We start from the raw sequence: 13,102 nt of genomic DNA on the forward strand, positions 1-13,102 counted from the left end.
GAAGAGTCTTGTTTCTGTTGGACTCTTCAATTTTGACCTAGGAAGTGGCGCCCTAATTTTTTAGGGTTCCTTGGAGTTTTCTGTAAGGGGCGGTTCAAGTCCTGCCTGATTTGGAGGCTTCTAGAGAGAGTGGCTGCCTCTTTTCTCTCTTCTCCCGTCCCACAGAAAAGGAATCTTTTGTGGGAAAACAGTCTAGGACACCAGAAAGGTGTTGTTGGTTCCAGAAGTGTTTCGTTTGATCTTGTTACATATTTCAGTTATTTTCTTTACATTTTTTAAGAAGCATGGAGGGTCACGGAGTTGAAAATAAGCCCGAGAGTGAAATGGGACCAGTAGGAGGAGATGATGTAGACCTTTTCGGGACTGGGACCATTACTATAGTTAGGTTGGATGGTGCAAATTACTTAGAATGGTCACAATCTGCAAAGATGGCCATTGGTGCTCATGGGAAATTAGGGTATATCATTGGTGAGGAAGTGAAACCCGAAACTAGCAACTCCCGGTGGGTACAGGAGAATTATATGGTGATGACTTGGTTGTGTAATTCCATGTTGCCCCATATAGGTAAAAATTTTTTATGGGCAAATACAACTAAGGAAATATGGGATGGGGTTGCAGAAACCTATTCACAGAGGGAGAATGTTGCTAGGGCTTATCAATTGAGAAATTAGATTATTTCTACAACGCAGGGAGATAGACCTATTGCAGCCTGTTTTTCAGCCCTTAAAACCCAGTGGCAGGAGATTGACCATTTAGAGACATTTGCTTGGGAAACCACTAAGGATGCAACAACCTATCAGAAACATCTAGAGAAGTATAGGGTTTTTGAATTTCCTGCTGGCCTTAATCCTGAGTATGATATTGCAAGACAACATCTTCTTTCTAGGGACAGTGTTACCTTCTCCCAGGCATATGCCTTTGTGTCAGGGGAGGAGAGCAGGAGAGATGTGATGATGAAAAATCCTGTTTCTGATCAGTCTGCCATGGTGAGTACTGTGAAACCTAAACAAAGTGGAGATCGGGGTGGCAGTGAAATCAAGAAGGTAAAAGAGATTTGATCTGTGACTACTGTAAGAAGCCTAAACACACAAGAGATACTTGCTGGAAGCTTCACCCACATCTTGTGCCGACTAGACTAAAAAATAAGAAGGGAAATGCACACATGGCAGTTACTGGTGACATTCCGGCCCCTCCTACTACAGTTGCTCTGGAGTCTGTTGCAACTGCTGCAGTAAGGGCCGAACTTGAGAGGTATGGGCAACTTTTGAACCAACGGGATATAACCAGTTTCAGTTCAGCAGCAAGCGGACAACAAGGTATAGGTGGCACTGGTGGAGTCCACTCTACTGCCTTTGCTCACATAGGTAGTTCCTATTGCTGGGAAGGGATCTATCAAGATTATTGATTCTATTTCTCTACCCTCAGTCCTTCATGTTCCTAGATTGAGCACTAATTTGTTATATGTTAGTAGTTTGATTAAGAACCTGAACTGCTCAGCAATTTTTTCTCCTGGTCATTGTATTTTGCAGGATCTGGATTCAAAGAGGGACGATTGGGAGTGGTCATGAAGTGAATGGGATCTACCTCCTGGATGTTCTTCCTCCTCATCAGAGTCATCATGTCAGCAGGGATAGTGAGTCAGGGTCTGTGGGTCAAATTATGCTTTGGCATAATCGTTTGGGCCATTTACCTTTTTCTTCTTTGAGTCTTTTGTTTCCAAAACTTTTTGAGTTTGTTAGTTTGTCAAGTCTGGAGTGTGAAGGTTGTCAACTTGGAAAGCATTGTAGACATTCATTTAAACCTAGTAATAAAAGGTGTTCTTCTTCTTTTGATGTTATCCATTCGGATGTGTGGGGACCTTATCATGTTCCTTTTATGGGAGGCTATCGATATTTTCTCTTATTTGTGGATGATTTCTCACGATACTCTTGGATTTACCTGATGAGATCCCGCGATGAAGTACCATCCTTGGTGAGGCAATTTCATCAGATGGTGCTAACACAGTTTGGAACAAGAATAAAGGTGTTCAGATCAGACAATGCCAGGGAATATTTTGAAAAACATCTTTGCTTCATATCTGTTAGAATATGGTGTTGTCCATCAGAGCAATTGTCCCTACAGTCCACAGTAGAATGGTGTTGCAGAAAGGAAGAAAATAAACATTGTTAAGATTGCAAGAAGCATGATGAGCACATCTACAGTTCCAATTTGGTTTTGGGTTGATGCAGTTCTCACAGTAGTATATCTGATTAACAGGGTGCCCTCTCATATACTTGATTCAACACCCCATTTAGTCTCATTTTTCCTGAGGGGGAGATGTTTCATATTCCTCTAAGGGTGTTTGGGTGTGTCTGCTGTGCACATGTCCTTGGTCCTCACCGCTCAAAGCTAAATCCCAAGGCAAAGAAGTGTGTCTTCCTTGATTGTGCAGAAAATCAGAAAGGGTACTACTGCTATGATCTAGTCTCTGGGAGCCGGTATGTTACCATGGATGTCACTTTTTTTGAATCCACATACTTCTTTTCAAAGAATCCTTCTCAGGGGGAGTGTTTTGGGGAAGTGACTCAGTAGTCTATTCCTCTCCCAGTTCCAGTCCCTGTGTCTACTCCTGTGCTTGACCATCCTGTGTCACCTACCTTACCACCTCCTTTGCGTCCTGCTTCTTAGCATTACTTACGACAGAGACTTCACAAGGAGGTTGATTCCACTACAGCAGAACTCACATCACTTCCTGTCGATTCCTTGGAGACTCTAGATTCGACTGACATGGATTCAGGTATTCCTCTTGGTCCCGCTACTGTTTCAGTTTCCATTGATTCTACTAACCCTGTTACAGATAACCCTGATCTTCCTATTGCTCTCAGAAAAGGGAAGAGAAAGTGTACTGCTCATTGTATTTCACAGTACTTATCCTACAGTGGACTTTCTCCTTCCTACCGTGCTTTCCTTTCCTCCCTTGACTCAGTGTCTATACCCAAGGGTGTTAGTGAGGCTCTCTCCAAACCTGAGTGGAAGACAGCTATGCAGGAAGAGATGGCAGCTTTGATTTAAGAATCAGACATGGGACATTGTGGATCTACCAGAAGGCAAGGAGACAGTTGGATGCAGATGGGTTTACACGGTAAAATATAAGGCAGATGGAAGTATAGAAAGGTACAAGGCAAGACTTGTTGCAAAAGGGTACACACAGACCTATGGTGTTGATTACTTAGAAACCTTTGCACCGGTTGCAAAGATGACCTCTGTTCGGATACTTCTTTCTCTTGTTGCCTCATACTCTTGGCCCTTGTTTCAACTTGATGTGAATAATGCTTTCTTAAATGGGGATCTGCAAGAGGAAGTGTATATGAATCTTCCTGCTGGCTTTTACAGTGATACTGAAAAGGGAAAGGTATGCAGGCTTAAGAAGTCACTTTATGGCTTGAAACAATCTCCAAGAGGATGGTTTGGCAGATTCAGAAAGGCCTTGATTGCTTTTGGATACACTCAGACTCAATCCGATCATACCTTGTTTGTGAAGCGAAGGGGATCGTTGGTGTCAGTCCTAATTGTTTATGTGGATGATATTGTTGTCACGGGGAATGACCTAAGTGAGATTGATTGTCTGAATAGGAATCTACATAAAGAATTTGAAAGATCTTGGAGAACTAGGATGCTTCCTAGGCATTGAAGTTGCAAGATCAAAACATGGAATTTTTATCTCTAAAAGTATGCCTTGGATCTTTCTTCAAGAGACAGGGAAGCTTGGAACGAAGGCAATCAGTACCCCTATTGATCAGAACCATATAATCAATGCATCAGAAGGTGAACCAGTAAAAGACATTGGGAGATATCAGAGACTTGTGGGTCGGCTGCTATACTTGTAAAAGGTGAACCAGTAAGTGTGGTAAGCCAATACATGCATGCTCCACGAGTCCAGCATTGGGAGGCAGTTGACAGGATTCTTGCTTATCTGAAGGGACACCCGGGCAGAGGCATATTGTTTACTGATCATGGACAGTTGAAACTAGAGGCTTATACAGATGCAGATTGGGCAGGATGCCTTGATGACAGGAGATCAACTTCTGGAGTGTGCACCCTTGTTGGGGTTAACCTTGTCTCGTGGAAGAGTAAGAAACAAACAGTGGTGGCAAGATCAAGTGCTGAAGCTGAATACAGGGCCATGGCACATGGAGTTTCAGAACTTCTCTAGATCCGTTCCCTATTAGAAGAAATTGGTGTACAGGCAAAAGAACCTATGATATTATACAGTGATAACTAGGCAGCAATTAACATTGCCCATAACTTAGTCCAGCGTGATCGAACTAAGCACATTGAAGTGGATAGACATTTTATCAGAGAAAGAGTAACTTTTGGAGAAGTTTGTTTTCCATACATTGCTTCTGATCTGCAGCTCGTGGATGTTCTCACAAAAGGTGTTGCAAAGAACAAGTTGGAGCATGATCTACGCAAGTTGGGAATGTGTGACATTTACTCCCAACTTGAGGGGGAGTGTTGAGTTGGGCCTAGTTGTTTTTTATTCTTATTTTAAGCTATTTAGTTAGGAAGTTGTTGGGCTTTAGGCCCATTAGTTTATGTTTTTAAGTTGTGACTGTTCAACTACATTAGTAGCCGCCCTACTAAGGGCATCCTTGTAATATCTTATCCTTTAAGTTAAGTATAAATATAATGAGGGGTTGGCGGCTAGGGTTAATTCAAGAATCCTGGTTGACTTCCTACTCTTTTCTCCCTCTCTTTTCTTTTCTACTACTGAAATCTTTATCTTCCTCCCCTTTTCCTTTCACAAGAAATTCAACTAAATCTACAATCAGTGATTTCTACTCTAGCCACCCATAGAAGGAACATGGTATGGTCCCCACACATCAGTATGAATAACATCAAAAACAGATGAACACCTTTTATTACTAGCTTTAAATAAATGTCTACAATGTTTTCCAAGCTGACAGCCTTCACACTCTAAGCTAGACAAATTAATAAACTTAAATAACTTTGGAAATAAGAAACACAAGAAGGAAAAAACAATTGTCCCAAATGATTATGCCAAAGCATAATCTGATCCACAGACTCTGACTCATAATCCCTGCTAACATGATGACTCTAATGATTTAGAAGCGCATCCAGTAGGTAGATTCCATTCACCTCACGACCACTCTCAATCGTCCTCTTTGAAACCAGATCCTGCAAAACACAATGGTCAGGAGAAAAATCATTGAGCAATTCAAGTTCTTAGTCAAACTACTAACAGATAAAAAGTTAGTACTCAATCTGGGTACATGGAGGGCAGAGGGTAGGCAAATGGAATTAGTTATCTTGACAGACCCCTTCCCAGCAATGGGAACATGGGATCCATTGGCTGTGGAAACTCTGTCTCTGTCAGAGCAGAGTTGGTAAGAAGAGAAAATAGTGGAACTATGAGTCATATGCTCTAAGGCTCCAGAATCTATAATCCAAGGAGGTCCCTCCTTACTTGTAGTAGAAGCATAGTTTGCAATGGCATGTGAACTACCTGTATGAGCAAAGGAAATAGAATGTCCACCACCAGATCCACTTGTACCTAGCTGTCCACCTGATAACGGATTAGGACTGACTGTATCTCGCTGATTAAGTAACTGCCCATATCTCTCAAGTTCGGCCCTCACTGCAGTAGCTGCAACAGACTCCAAAGTAGCTGTAGTAGGGGGCCCAGGTAAGTCACCAGTTACTACCATATTAACATTTTCCTTCTTGTTTTTGAGTCTATTCGGCACAAGGTGAGGGTGAAGCTTCCAACAAGTATCTCTCGTGTGTTTAGGCTTCTTACAGTAGTCATAGATCATGTCCAACAAGTATCCCTCTTATCTTCCTTCCTGATTTCACTGCCACCATGATCTCCACTCTGTTTAGGTTTCACAGTACTAACCATAGCTGACTGTTCATGACCCGAATTCTTCATCATCACATTCCTTCTACTCTCTTCCCTTGATACAAAGGCATATGCCTGAGAGAAAGTAACACTATCCCTAGAAAGGATATGTTGCCTTGCAATGTCATACTCGGGATTAAGGCCACCAAGAAATTCAAAGACTCTATTCTTCTCCAAGAGCTTCTGGTTGATAGCTGCATCCTTACTACTTTCCCAAACCATTGTCTCCAGATGGTCAATCTCCTGCCATAGGATTTTAAGGGCCAAAAAATAAATAGCAATAGGCTTATCTCCCTGTCTGGTAGCAATAACCTGGTTCCTCAACTAGTAGGCCCTAGCAACATTCTCACTCTATGAATAGGTTTCTGCAACCCCATCCCAAATTTCCTTAGTTGTATTTGCCCACAAAAAGTTTTTACTTATATGGGGCAGTATAGAATTGCACAACCAAGTCATTACCATATAATTTTCCTGTACCCACCAGGAGCAGTTAGTCTCAGGTTTCACTTCCTCACTAGTGATATACCCCAACTTCCCACGAGCACCAATGGCCATCTTTGCAGATTATGACCATTCTAAATAGTTTGTACCATCTAAATTAACTGTAGTGATGGTCCCGACCCCGAAAAGGTCTCCTACACCTCCTTACCATTGTCTCATTTCACTCCCCGATTTGTTTTCACCTCCGTGACCCTCCATTAATCCCAAAAAAGGGTTAGAAAATCACTTTAAGATGAAGAAATATGAGATAATTCCCTTCAGGCACCACTAACACCCTTCTGGTACCCTAGATGGTCCTTCTACAAAAGATTTCCTTTCCGTGGGAGCGGGAGAAGAAGAGAGAGAAGAAGCAGCCGCTCCCTCCAGAGGCCTCCAAAACAAGTGGGACTTGAATGCCCCCTTCAGAAAACTCCAAGGAACCCTAAAAAATTAGGGTGCCACTTCCTAGGTCAAAATTGAAGAGTCCTACAAAAACAGGACTCTCCCCCTTTCTCTAGTTCTTCCTGAATTTGATGGGAAACCCTAGACCAGCTACAGGGCAAAACAGATCCACAAAAAAATCCAAAAACTTGGCTTACCTGAGGTCTTCAATCAGCCTCTCATATCACCATGCAATCGGCCGATCTAGGGCTGCATGATAGAGCAGCTCAAGAAACCTTCGACCTGCTCTAATACTAAGTAGAAATTGCTGATAATTGATTCTGATGTATGCTTTGTGAAGAAAAGTAGTAGAAGCTGAAAGGTTTCAGCAAGAGAGATAGAGAGAAAGAAGAAGAAGAAAAGAGAGTGGGATGTGGTCTGGCCACCAACCCCTCTTGATTTATATACTTAAAATAAAAGAATAAAAGATTACAAAGATACCCTTAGTAGGGCAGCTACTTTAAGTAGCTGAACAATCACAACTTAAAATAACATAAACTAATGGGCCTAAGGTCCAATAACTTCCTAACTGAATAACTTAAATAAAAATAAAACAAAGCTGGGCCCAATAACTTAAAATCGGCCTAAACTCAACAGTAATCATGTAAGTTAGGAAGGCAATAACATTGTTACTCCACATATCTACAATATTGTCACCAACTTATGTTATAATACTATCTCTTTTACTATACATAGTGCTATTTCATGACTATCCATGGAAGTGGAAATGGAAATATGCCGTGGAAGCTATCTCTTGTACTCCACATAGTGTTGGTAGTGTTCATTGGGTAATATGTCGATTCCAATAAAATTTCTTGTCGCTACCCATGGAAATGGAAATATGTCATGGATATATTAAGGAAATTAGGGACATTTAAGCCATGCTTTGGAGGAAGTAATAGAAACCATAAAAGTGAAGGTTGCACTTTGGGTAAAGACCTTGGATTGCTTTCAGAATTTCTCAGTCACTGACATTTTAAGGGCTTAGAGTGAGGTAGCAGAGTCCTCTAGAGAAAAAGAAAGAATAAGAATGGAATGGAAACCCCCAGAAGGCAGAAAAGTAAAATTGAACTTTGATGGGAGCTCATTGGGGAACCCAGGTTTGGCAAGAATAGGTGGTGCAATCAGAAAATTCGGAGAGTAGGACTTTGGCATTGTATTCAGGACCAATTGGTACTGCAAACTCTACAAAGGCTGAATTGTTGGCATTTGCTACAAGGTTTATGGTTGGCAAAGCAATTGGGCTTTAGACAAGTGGAGGTGGAAGGGGTCTCAAAAGTAAATTATCTCATGGGCAAGTGGTCATAGAAATATCCCATTTTCTTTCAAACATGTTTTCAAGGAAGTGGAAAAGACAGCATAGGACTTAAATGCTGAATTCAAGTGGGTAAGGAGTGCAAATAGGTTAGCTGACTCCTTTGCTAAACAAGGGGCTGAAAGGTAGCATTTGTTTTGGGTTTCTTTGTAAATTGGCTTTTCATATTTGGGAGTTAACTTTTACACAAAGATTGTCAACAGTCTTGGTTGAACAGAGAAAAGAACAAGAATAATCTTAGAGGTGTCAAGAATAATTGACCCCCACCTCAAAGAGTCTCTTATATATTAAAAGATACGTACAATTACAAGAATGTCCATATAGGGCTGAAAGAGAAAAGAAGAATAAGATATATAAGTAATATACAACAGGAACTATACTAATAAGATACATCAAGTTACAGAGTCTCCACACTCCCCCTCAAACTGATGCCTAGACAATAGCATCAGTTTGTCTATAAGAAAGAGATGTCAAACCCTAGTCATAGCTTTGGTGAAGATATCAACAATCTGCATGTCCAAGGCTACATGAGGAGGCGATATAGACCCAGTAGTGAAAACATCTCGGATGAAGTGGCAGTCCACCTCGATGTGCTTTGTCCTCTCATGGAAGACAAGGTTAGATGCAATCTTGATAGCACTTGTGTTGTCTGCATAGAGAGGAATAGGATTAAAGATGAATGCCAAGATCCATAAAGAGAGATCGTAACCAAACAATCTCACTGCAAACGGAAGACATGGCCCTATACTCTGCTTCAGTGGAAGACTTGGAGATTGCTTGTTGTTTCTTACACTTCCAAGAGATGAGTGAATCACCCATAAAAACACACCACCCAGAAGTGGACCTACGAGTGTCTAGACAACTAGCCCAATCCGCATCAACATATGCTCTCAACTGAATAGGAGAGGAGGAGAAGAACAGTCCCCGAGAAGTTGTGCTTCTAACATATCAAATGATGCGATGAACAAGAGTCATATGAGGTTGACGAGGAGCAGAAACAAATTGACTAACAATCTAAATAGCGTGAGAAATATCAAGCCGGGTCATAGTGAGATAAATGAGGGACCCCACAAGCTGGCGATACAAGGTAGCACCGGGAAGTAATGGACCTTCAGATTTAGACAGCTTAGGATTTAGCTCCATAGGTGTATCCACATGCTTTTCATCATTAAGACCAACAAGTTTAACAAGGTCAGAGGCATACTTCTGCTGACAAACAAAATACCCTTTATCACTACGATGTACTTCCAGTCCTAGGAAATAGGTGAGAGGGCCCAAATCCTTCATGTGAGAGGAATTATGAAGTAATAGTTTCAATTCATGAATGCCCTCAGCGTCATTCCCAGTCAACATGTCATGAACATATAGTAGGAAAATGGTAATACCCTGAGGCCGATGCCTAACGAAGAGAGAGTGATCAAAAGAACTCTGGCTATATCCAACAACAATTACAACATTGTGAAAACGTTCAAACCATGGCTGGGAGCTTGTTTTAGACCAAATAGAGATTTTTTGAGACGACATACTAAAGAAGGATCTTTGCAGTATCCAAGAAGAGGCTTCATGTAGACCATCTCCTTCAACTGACCATGAAGAAAGGCATTCTTCACATCAAGTTGGCATATGGTCCAAGACTGAGTGGCAAACACTACTAAAGGAACATGGACTGTGGTGATCTTCGCAATAGGAGCAAAGGTTTCTTCATAGTCGATATACCATACTCTTGACTATATCCCTAAGCAACTAAATGTGCCTTGTATCGATCAAGAGATCCATCAGATTTCAGCTTGATGTTGTAAACCCAACAACTCCCAACAATGGATGCATCTCGAGGAGCAGGCACAAGGTCCCAAGTGTCATTCTCGTGTAAAGCATGAATCTCTACATCCATGGCTTCTTTCCAATGAGGGCTATTATTAGCTTCCTGGTAGGAGCGAGGGACATTTGTGGAGGATAGGACAGCAGGCAAAGAGCTATGGTTTAAAGGAAAACCATAGCAGTCAGGAGGTCTAGACGTACGAGTAGAACGACGAAGAGGAACAGAAGTATGTAGAGTGTCTGAAGTAGAGGTATCACTTACAGGAGCGGTGGTAAGATGATGATCTGAAACAGGGGGAAGGAGAGTCGAAGACGCAGGGGCTGGAGCACATAACCGCATGCGAGAGAAGACGAGAAGGTCCTTCTCAGTAGAAGGAGGTGGAGCATCTTGTGAATCAAAGTTTGGCAAAACAGAAACAGACGGTACAAACAGTTTAGCAATTCCAACAAAAAATGAAATGTGCTCAAGAAAAACAACATTATGTGATATACAAATGCGACGAATAGAGGGATCATAACAAAGAAATCCTTTGTGATCAGGACTGTAACCCACAAAGGCACACATGGCAGACTATGCAGACAATTTAGAGCGTTCACGAGAGGGTAGATGAACAAAGCACACATCCAAAAACATGAAGCGTAGATAAATCTAGAGAGACATATTACCAAGAATAAAGGATTTCTGTAAGGGAGACATATTGCCAAGAATAAAGAAAGGAATATAGTTGATCGAAAACACAATTGTACTGGCTGCCTCTACCCAAAAAGAAGCTGGAGTATGGGACTCCTGCAATAATGTCCTCACAACACTAAGGATATGTCCATTCTTGCTCTCGACCACACCATTCTACTGAGGAGTATCTGGACAACTTCATTGCACTTGTATTCCATGATTCTTCAAATAGGATAAAAATCTCCATGAGTGTATTCTCCCCCTGAATTCGAGTAGAGTATACACACGTGTGATTGAAGCCAAACCCATACCATAGTATGAAACAACTTAAATGTTGGGAACACCTCAGACTTGTGGCGAAGAAAGTATATCCATGTGTACCTAGTACAATCATCAATGAACGACACAGAATATTTGTATCCAAGCCGATAAGTGATAGTTGCAGTCCAGACGTCACTATGTATAAGCTCGAAGGGAGAGGTAACATGCTTAGATATGTGAGGAAATGGTAAGATATGATTCTTACTTAAGCAACATGAAACACAAAAAGTATCAAAGGTGTGCAAGGAAGGAACTCTATTCTTAATAAGGCCTGAATCAAACAAAAATTTTAATTTTTCAGCATGTAAATGACCCAAACGTTTATGCCATAAGTGCCAGACATTATTTCTATGACTCAGAATGGAACTAGAAGTGGAGGAACTGAAATAGGCTGATGATGTTGCTATTTGAGACTTCTCGAACTCCAATGCAAATAGACGGCCCAACCTACGCCCCTTCCCTTTCACCTTTCCAATGTTCCGGTCCCGAATCATGCATCCATCCTGAGAGAAGATGAGAATGTTGCCTTCATCAATTAATTGGTCAACAGAAGTCAAATTTGTAGTGAGGTTAGGAACAAGAAGGGTCTTGGTAAGAGGGAAAGATGTAGTGGGTGAAAGCTTAAGAGACAGATCACTACTACCAATGATGTTTAACTTTTCACCATTGGCAGTAACAATATGTTTGTGATGGGTTTTAGTAAGGTTGCTTGGTTGGTAGCTCCAGAGTCAATGATCCAAATATGAGAAGGAGAAGCACAATAACAGGAAAACTCAGCAGGTAAGCCGATGGCAGAAAGAGCAAAAGAAATAGCAAATGATACCAGTTGTCGAATGTTTTCCTCAACCATAGATGCCAGAGAATCACCTTTAACAAAAGAATCACCATTGGTAGTAGATTTCTTATTCCCATGTGCTACAACAGCATTGTCAATTCCATAGGTTGATCCTTCCAGTTTTATAGGAGTAATATTGTCTCTATCGGAGGCCATTTCAGCAAGAAAACAACAGTCCAGCCACAAGGATATCAGAGACAACCAAATTCAGCAATCAAGAACTCAACATGACAGTCCAAAAAAAAGGCAAGTTTTTAAGAGTCGAGTCTAAAACCTTTCAAATATGAATCTGAAGTCTGAATCAAATAAATGGGAAGCAAGAAAACCCTAGGACGACACCATATCTATGGTTATAAGTTGATCGAGTCAGCCGATTGAGAGAAAACTATGATTTACCAACACATCAGGTGTCTTTTTCAAGAACAAGGAAGTATCTTGTGCTGATCGAAACAGTCCTTAGAAATCTCCAAACCAGAAACTGAGTGTAGGGTTAAGAAAAGCTTGAGAGAACCCTTCAATCTGGAGAGAAAAACTCAAATCATAGGCTGATGTAGAAGGCCTGAAGTCCAAAAATATTGCAGTCCAAAAAAGGAAACTGTATAGTGTTGCCGCCCCAAGAAGAAGATCAGAACTCTTTCGAAAACTTCACCAAATCAGATGTTGTTTGTAGGGAGAATAGATCAGGTCTAGGCGACACCAGATCTGAAGTTTGGCCTTGAACCAATGTCTCCCAAAAGAGATATAATGAAATCTCTCCTGCTGGTTGCACAAAGAAGAATGAACAGAAAAGGGTTGATCAAAACAGCCTTAATACAACAGGATTACCGCTTATAGTGAGGTTCAAGGGAGATAAAATAGATCAGAGAACAACCTGCTCTGATACCATGTCAACACTCTTGGCTGAATAGAGAAAAGAAAAAGAATAATCTTAGAGGTGTTAAGAATAATTGACCCCCACCTCAAAGAGTCTCTTATATATTAAAAGATATGTACAATTACAAGAATGCCCATATAGGGCTGAAATAGAAAAGAAGAATAAGATGTATAAGTAAAATACAACAGGGACTATGCTAATAAGATACATCAAGTTACAAAGTCTCCACAAAGATCAATCAACAGTATTGTTGATTTTAAAATATTGGCAAGACAAGGTGTGGACAGAATTCAATTTTATTGGGGCGGGGAGTGGTTTTTCAATGAGGAAACATGTAAATAGAAAGTCAAAAACAACGTTTACAGTGGGGCAATAAATATTGTAATATGAAGGGTGCTTTAATGTAGGAGATGAAGAATCAAATTTGGAATTTTCTGAAATTT

At 41.0% G+C, this 13,102-nt stretch overlaps 1 protein-coding gene across 6 annotated transcripts in view; it reads left to right on the top strand.

The window, feature by feature from the left end:
* The window catches only part of PRP39-2 (Tetratricopeptide repeat (TPR)-like superfamily protein), a 101,265-nt gene that overhangs the window by 51,231 nt on the left and 36,932 nt on the right, over window positions 1–13,102 (top strand). The window lies entirely within an intron of this gene.

Source organism: Nelumbo nucifera, chromosome 3 (assembly GCF_055504915.1).
Source record: "Nelumbo nucifera cultivar China Antique chromosome 3, China Antique-T2T, whole genome shotgun sequence".
NCBI classification, from domain to species: Eukaryota; Viridiplantae; Streptophyta; class Magnoliopsida; order Proteales; family Nelumbonaceae; genus Nelumbo; species Nelumbo nucifera.